The following is a 9,137-nucleotide window of genomic DNA, read 5'->3' on the forward strand; positions in this document are numbered from 1 at the left end:
GCCCCACCAAACACTCCCAGGACAGGTGCAGCACGGGGTTAGATACAGAGTAAAGCTCCCTCTACACTGTCCCTATCAAACACTCCCAGGACAGGTGCAGCACAGGGTTAGATACAGAGAAAAGCTCCATCTGCACTGGCCCCACCAAACACTCCCAGGACAGGTGCAGCACAGGGTTAGATACAGAGTAAAGCTCCCTCTACACTGCCCCCATCAAACACTCCCAGGACAGGTGCAGCACGGGGTTAGATACAGAGTAAAGCTCCTTCTACACTGACCCATCAAACACTCCCAGGACAGGTGCAGCACAGGGTTAGATACAGAGTAAAGCTCCCTCTACACCAAACACTCCCAGGACAGGTGCAGCACAGGGTTAGATACAGAGTAAAGCTCCATCTACACTGTCCCTATCAAACACTCCCAGGACAGGTACAGCACAGGGTTAGATACAGAGTAAAGCTCCCTATACACTGTCCCTATCAAACACTCCCAGGACAGGTACAGCACAGGGTTAGATACAGAGTAAAGTTCCATCTACACTGGCCCCACCAAACACTCCCAGGACAGGTGCAGCACAGGGTTAGATACAGAGTAAAGCTCCCTCTACACTGTCCCTATCAAACACTCCCAGGACAGGTGCAGCACCGGGTTAGATACAGAGAAAAGCTCCATCTACACTGGCCCCACCAAACACTCCCAGGACAGGTGCAGCACAGGGTTAGATACAGAGTAAAGCTCCCTCTACACTGTCCCCATCAAACACACCCAGGACAGGTGCAGCACAGGGTTAGATACAGAGTAAAGCTCCCTCTACACTGTCCCCATCAAGCACACCCAGGACAGGTGCAGCACAGGGTTAGATACAGAGGAAAGCTCCCTCTACACCAAACACTCCCAGGACAGATGCAGCACAGGGTTAGATACAGAGTAAAGCTCCATCTACACTGGCCCCACCAAACACACCCAGGACAGGTGCAGCACGGGGTTAGATACAGAGTAAAGCTCCCTCTACACTGTCCCCACCAAACACTCCCAGGACAGGTACAGCACAGGGTTAGATACAGAGTAAAGCTCCCTCTACACTGTCCCTATCAAACCCTTCCAGGACAGATACAGCATGGGGTTAGATACAGAGTAAAGCTCCCTATACACTGTCCCTATCAAACACTCCCGGGACAGGTGCAGCACAGGGTTAGATACAGAGTAAAGCTCCCTCTACACTGTCCCCACCAAACACTCCCAGGACAGATGCAGCACAGGGTTAGATACAGAGCAAAGCTCCCTCTACACCGTCCCCACCAAACACACCCAGGACAGGTGCAGCACAGGGTTAGATACAGAGTAAAGCTCCCTCTACACTGTCCCCATCAAGCACACCCAGGACAGGTGCAGCACAGAGTTAGATACAGAGTAAAGCTCCATCTACAGTGTCCCTATCAAACATTCCCAGGACAGGTACAGCACAGGGTTAGATACAGAGTAAAGCTCCCTCTACACCAAACACTCCCAGGACAGGTGCAGCACAGGGTTAGATACAGAGTAAAGCTCCATCTACACTGGCCCCACCAAACACTCCCGGAACAGGTGCAGCACAGGGTTAGATACAGAGTAAAGCTCCATCTACACTGGCCCCACCAAACACACCCAGAACAGGTGCAGCACAGGGTTAGACACAGAGTAAAGCTCCCTCTACACTGCCCCCACCAAACACTCCCAGGACAGGTGCAGCACAGGGTTAGATACAGAGTAAAGCTCCATCTACACTGTCCCTATCAAACACTCCCAGGACAGGTGCAGCACAGGGTTAGATACAGAGTAAAGCTCCATCTACACTGTCCCTATCAAACACTCCCAGGACAGGTGCAGCACAGGGTTAGATACAGAGAAAAGCTCCATCTACACTGGCCCCACCAAACACTCCCAGGACAGGTGCAGCACAGGGTTAGATACAGAGTAAAGCTCCCTCTACACCAAACACTCCCAGGACAGGTGCAACACAGGGTTAGATACAGAGTAATGCTCCATCTACACTGTCCCTATCAAACACTCCCAGGACAGGTACAGCACAGGGTTAGATACAGAGTAAAGCTCCCTCTACACCAAACACTCCCAGGACAGGTGCAGCACAGGGTTAGATACAGAGTAAAGCTCCATCTACACTGTCCCTATCAAACACTCCCAGGACAGGTACAGCACAGGGTTAGATACAGAGTAAAGCTCCCTATACACTGTCCCAATCAAACACTCCCAGGACAGGTACAGCACAGGGTTAGATACAGAGTAAAGTTCCATCTACACTGGCCCTACCAAACACTCCCAGGACAGGTGCAGCACAGGGTTAGATACAGAGTAAAGCTCCCTCTACACTGTCCCTATCAAACACTCCCAGGACAGGTGCAGCACAGGGTTAGATACAGAGAAAAGCTCCATCTACACTGGCCCCACCAAACACTCCCAGGACAGGTGCAGCACAGGGTTAGATACAGAGTAAAGCTCCCTCTACACTGTCCCCATCAAACACACCCAGGACAGGTGCAGCACAGGGTTAGATACAGAGTAAAGCTCCCTCTACACTGTCCCCATCAAGCACACCCAGGACAGGTGCAGCACAGGGTTAGATACAGAGGAAAGCTCCCTCTACACCAAACACTCCCAGGACAGATGCAGCACAGGGTTAGATACAGAGTAAAGCTCCATCTACACTGGCCCCGCCAAACACACCCAGGACAGGTGCAGCACGGGGTTAGATACAGAGTAAAGCTCCCTCTACACTGTCCCCACCAAACACTCCCAGGACAGGTACAGCACAGGGTTAGATACAGAGTAAAGCTCCCTCTACACTGTCCCTATCAAACACTTCCAGGACAGATACAGCATGGGGTTAGATACAGAGTAAAGCTCCCTATACACTGTCCCTATCAAACACTCCCAGGACAGGTGCAGCACAGGGTTAGATACAGAGTAAAGCTCCCTCTACACTGTCCCCACCAAACACTCCCAGGACAGATGCAGCACAGGGTTAGATACAGAGCAAAGCTCCCTCTACACTGTCCCCACCAAACACACCCAGGACAGGTGCAGCACAGGGTTAGATACAGAGTAAAGCTCCCTCTACACTGTCCCCATCAAGCACACCCAGGACAGGTGCAGCACAGAGTTAGATACAGAGTAAAGCTCCATCTACAGTGTCCCTATCAAACATTCCCAGGACAGGTACAGCACAGGGTTAGATACAGAGTAAAGCTCCCTATACACTGTCCCTATCAAACACTCCCAGGACAGGTACAGCACAGGGTTAGATACAGAGTAAAGTTCCATCTACACTGGCCCCACCAAACACTCCCAGGACAGGTGCAGCACAGGGTTAGATACAGAGTAAAGCTCCCTCTACACTGTCCCCATCAAGCACACCCAGGACAGGTGCAGCACAGGGTTAGATACAGAGTAAAGCTCCCTCTACACCAAACACTCCCAGGACAGGTGCAGCACAGGGTTAGATACAGAGTAAAGCTCCATCTACACTGGCCCCACCAAACACTCCCAGGACAGGTGCAGCACAGGGTTAGATACAGAGTAAAGCTCCATCTACACTGGCCCCACCAAACACACCCAGGACAGGTGCAGCACAGGGTTAGACACAGAGTAAAGCTCCCTCTACACTGCCCCCACCAAACACTCCCAGGACAGGTGCAGCACAGGATTAGATACAGAGTAAAGCTCCATCTACACTGTCCCTATCAAACACTCCCAGGACAGGTGCAGCACAGGGTTAGATACAGAGTAAAGCTCCATCTACACTGGCCCCACCAAACACTCCCAGGACAGGTGCAGCACAGGGTTAGATACAGAGTAAAGATCCATCTACACTGCCCCCACCAAACACTCCCAGGACAGGTGCAGCACAGGGTTAGATACAGAGTAAAGCTCCATCTACACTGTCCCTATCAAACACTCCCAGGACAGCTGCAGCACAGGGTTAGATACAGAGTAAAGCTCCCTCTACCCTGTCTCCATCAAACACTCCCTGGACAGGTGCAGCACAGGGTTAGATACAGAGTAAAGCTCCATCTACACTGGCCCCACCAAACACACCCAGGACAGGTGCAGCACAGGGTTAGATACAGAGTAAAGCTCCATCTACACTGGCCCCACCAAACACACCCAGGACAGGTGCAGCACAGGGTTAGATACAGAGTAAAGTTCCATCTACACTGGCCCCACCAAACACTCCCAGGACAGGTGCAGCACGGGGTTAGATACAGAGTAAAGCTCCCTCTACACTGTCCCTATCAAACACTCCCAGGACAGGTGCAGCACAGGGTTAGATACAGAGAAAAGCTCCATCTGCACTGGCCCCACCAAACACTCCCAGGACAGGTGCAGCACAGGGTTAGATACAGAGTAAAGCTCCCTCTACACTGCCCCCATCAAACACTCCCAGGACAGGTGCAGCACGGGGTTAGATACAGAGTAAAGCTCCTTCTACACTGACCCATCAAACACTCCCAGGACAGGTGCAGCACAGGGTTAGATACAGAGTAAAGCTCCCTCTACACCAAACACTCCCAGGACAGGTGCAGCACAGGGTTAGATACAGAGTAAAGCTCCATCTACACTGTCCCTATCAAACACTCCCAGGACAGGTACAGCACAGGGTTAGATACAGAGTAAAGCTCCCTATACACTGTCCCTATCAAACACTCCCAGGACAGGTACAGCACAGGGTTAGATACAGAGTAAAGTTCCATCTACACTGGCCCCACCAAACACTCCCAGGACAGGTGCAGCACAGGGTTAGATACAGAGTAAAGCTCCCTCTACACTGTCCCTATCAAACACTCCCAGGACAGGTGCAGCACAGGGTTAGATACAGAGAAAAGCTCCATCTACACTGGCCCCACCAAACACTCCCAGGACAGGTGCAGCACAGGGTTAGATACAGAGTAAAGCTCCCTCTACACTGTCCCCATCAAACACACCCAGGACAGGTGCAGCACAGGGTTAGATACAGAGTAAAGCTCCCTCTACACTGTCCCCATCAAGCACACCCAGGACAGGTGCAGCACAGGGTTAGATACAGAGGAAAGCTCCCTCTACACCAAACACTCCCAGGACAGATGCAGCACAGGGTTAGATACAGAGTAAAGCTCCATCTACACTGGCCCCACCAAACACACCCAGGACAGGTGCAGCACGGGGTTAGATACAGAGTAAAGCTCCCTCTACACTGTCCCCACCAAACACTCCCAGGACAGGTACAGCACAGGGTTAGATACAGAGTAAAGCTCCCTCTACACTGTCCCTAGCAAACACTTCCAGGACAGATACAGCATGGGGTTAGATACAGAGTAAAGCTCCCTATACACTGTCCCTATCAAACACTCCCAGGACAGGTGCAGCACAGGGTTAGATACAGAGTAAAGCTCCCTCTACACTGTCCCCATCAAGCACACCCAGGACAGGTGCAGCACAGAGTTAGATACAGAGTAAAGCTCCATCTACACTGTCCCTATCAAACACTCCCAGGACAGGTACAGCACAGGGTTAGATACAGAGTATAGCTCCCTATACACTGTCCCTATCAAACACTCCCAGGACAGGTACAGCACAGGGTTAGATACAGAGTAAAGTTCCATCTACACTGGCCCCACCAAACACTCCCAGGACAGGTGCAGCACAGGGTTAGATACAGAGTAAAGCTCCCTCTACACTGTCCCCATCAAGCACACCCAGGACAGGTGCAGCACAGGGTTAGATACAGAGTAAAGCTCCCTCTACACCAAACACTCCCAGGACAGGTGCAGCACAGGGTTAGATACAGAGTAAAGCTCCATCTACACTGGCCCCACCAAACACTCCCAGGACAGGTGCAGCACAGGGTTAGACACAGAGTAAAGCTCCCTCTACACTGCCCGCACCAAACACTCCCAGGACAGGTGCAGCACAGGGTTAGATACAGAGTAAAGCTCCATCTACACTGTCCCTATCAAACACTCCCAGGACAGGTGCAGCACAGGGTTAGATACAGAGTAAAGCTCCATCTACACTGTCCCTATCAAACACTCCCAGGACAGGTGCAGCACAGGGTTAGATACAGAGAAAAGCTCCATCTACACTGGCCCCACGAAACACTCCCAGGACAGGTGCAGCACAGGGTTAGACACAGAGTAAAGCTCCCTCTACACTGCCCCCACCAAACACTCCCAGGACAGGTGCAGCACAGGGTTAGATACAGAGTAAAGCTCCATCTACACTGTCCCTATCAAACACTCCCAGGACAGGTGCAGCACAGGGTTAGATACAGAGTAAAGCTCCCTCTACACTGTCTCCATCAAACACTCCCAGGACAGGTGCAGCACAGAGTTAGATACAGAGTAAAGCTCCATCTACACTGTCCCTATCAAACACTCCCAGGACAGGTGCAGCACAGGGTTAGATACAGAGTAAAGCTCCATCTACACTGGCCCCACCAAACACTCCCAGGACAGGTGCAGCACAGGGTTAGATACAGAGTAAAGCTCCATCTACACTGCCCCCACCAAACACTCCCAGGACAGATGCAGCACAGGGTTAGATACAGAGTAAAGCTCCCTCTACACTGTCTCCATCAAACACTCCCAGGACAGCTGCAGCACAGGGTTAGATACAGAGTAAAGCTCCCTCTACCCTGTCTCCATCAAACACTCCCTGGACAGGTGCAGCACAGGGTTAGATACAGAGTAAAGCTCCATCTACACTGGCCCCACCAAACACTCCCAGGACAGGTACAGCACAGGGTTAGATACAGAGTAAAGTTCCATCTACACTGGCCCCACCAAACACTCCCAGGACAGGTGCAGCACAGGGTTAGATACAGAGTAAAGCTCCCTCTACACTGTCCCTATCAAACACTCCCAGGACAGGTGCAGCACAGGGTTAGATACAGAGAAAAGCTCCATCTGCACTGGCCCCACCAAACACTCCCAGGACAGGTGCAGCACAGGGTTAGATACAGAGTAAAGCTCCCTCTACACTGCCCCCATCAAACACTCCCAGGACAGGTGCAGCACGGGGTTAGATACAGAGTAAAGCTCCTTCTACACTGACCCATCAAACACTCCCAGGACAGGTGCAGCACAGGGTTAGATACAGAGTAAAGCTCCCTCTACACCAAACACTCCCAGGACAGGTGCAGCACAGGGTTAGATACAGAGTAAAGCTCCATCTACACTGTCCCTATCAAACACTCCCAGGACAGGTACAGCACAGGGTTAGATACAGAGTAAAGCTCCCTCTACACTGTCTCCATCAAACACTCCCAGGACACGTGCAGCACAGGGTTAGATACAGAGTAAAGCTCCATCTACACTGTCCCTATCAAACACTCCCAGGACAGGTGCAGCACAGGGTTAGATACAGAGTAAAGCTCCATCTACACTGGCCCCACCAAACACTCCCAGGACAGGTGCAGCACAGGGTTAGATACAGAGTAAAGCTCCATCTACACTGCCCCCACCAAACACTCCCAGGACAGATGCAGCACAGTGTTAGATACAGAGTAAAGCTCCCTCTACACTGTCTCCATCAAACACTCCCAGGACAGCTGCAGCACAGGGTTAGATACAGAGTAAAGCTCCCTCTACCCTGTCTCCATCAAACACTCCCTGGACAGGTGCAGCACAGGGTTAGATACAGAGTAAAGCTCCATCTACACTGGCCCCACCAAACACACCCAGGACAGGTGCAGCACAGGGTTAGATACAGAGTAAAGCTCCATCTACACTGGCCCCACCAAACACACCCAGGACAGGTGCAGCACAGGGTTAGATACAGAGTAAAGCTCCATCTACACTGGCCCCACCAAACACTCCCAGGACAGGTACAGCACAGGGTTAGATACAGAGTAAAGTTCCATCTACACTGGCCCCACCAAACACTCCCAGGACAGGTGCAGCACAGGGTTAGATACAGAGTAAAGCTCCCTCTACACTGTCCCTATCAAACACTCCCAGGACAGGTGCAGCACAGGGTTAGATACAGAGAAAAGCTCCATCTGCACTGGCCCCACCAAACACTCCCAGGACAGGTGCAGCACAGGGTTAGATACAGAGTAAAGCTCCCTCTACACTGCCCCCATCAAACACTCCCAGGACAGGTGCAGCACAGGGTTAGATACAGAGTAAAGCTCCTTCTACACTGACCCATCAAACACTCCCAGGACAGGTGCAGCACAGGGTTAGATACAGAGTAAAGCTCCCTCTACACCAAACACTCCCAGGACAGGTGCAGCACAGGGTTAGATACAGAGTAAAGCTCCATCTACACTGTCCCTATCAAACACTCCCAGGACAGGTACAGCACAGGGTTAGATACAGAGTAAAGCTCCCTCTACACCAAACACTCCCAGGACAGGTGCAGCACAGGGTTAGATACAGAGTAAAGCTCCATTTACACTGTCCCTATCAAACACTCCCTGGACAGGTGCAGCACAGGGTTAGATACAGAGTAAAGCTCCCTCTACCCTGTCTCCATCAAACACTCCCTGGACAGGTGCAGCACAGGGTTAGATACAGAGTAAAGCTCCCTCTACACCAAACACTCCCAGGACAGGTGCAGCACAGGGTTAGATACAGAGTAAAGCTCCATCTACACTGTCCCTATCAAACACTCCCAGGACAGGTACAGCACAGGGTTAGATACAGAGTAAAGCTCCCTATACACTGTCCCTATCAAACACTCCCAGGACAGGTACAGCACAGGGTTAGATACAGAGTAAAGTTCCATCTACACTGGCCCCACCAAACACTCCCAGGACAGGTGCAGCACAGGGTTAGATACAGAGTAAAGCTCCCTCTACACTGTCCCTATCAAACACTCCCAGGACAGGTGCAGCACAGGGTTAGATACAGAGAAAAGCTCCATCTACACTGGCCCCACCAAACACTCCCAGGACAGATGCAGCACAAGTTAGATACAGAGTAAAGCTCCATCTACACTGGCCCCACCAAACACACCCAGGACAGGTGCAGCACGGGGTTAGATACAGAGTAAAGCTCCCTCTACACTGTCCCCACCAAACACTCCCAGGACAGGTACAGCACAGGGTTAGATACAGAGTAAAGCTCCCTCTACACTGTCCCTATCAAACACTTCCAGGA

The sequence above is a fragment of the Scyliorhinus torazame genome, chromosome 17, assembly GCF_047496885.1.
Source record: "Scyliorhinus torazame isolate Kashiwa2021f chromosome 17, sScyTor2.1, whole genome shotgun sequence".
Classification (NCBI taxonomy): domain Eukaryota; kingdom Metazoa; phylum Chordata; class Chondrichthyes; order Carcharhiniformes; family Scyliorhinidae; genus Scyliorhinus; species Scyliorhinus torazame.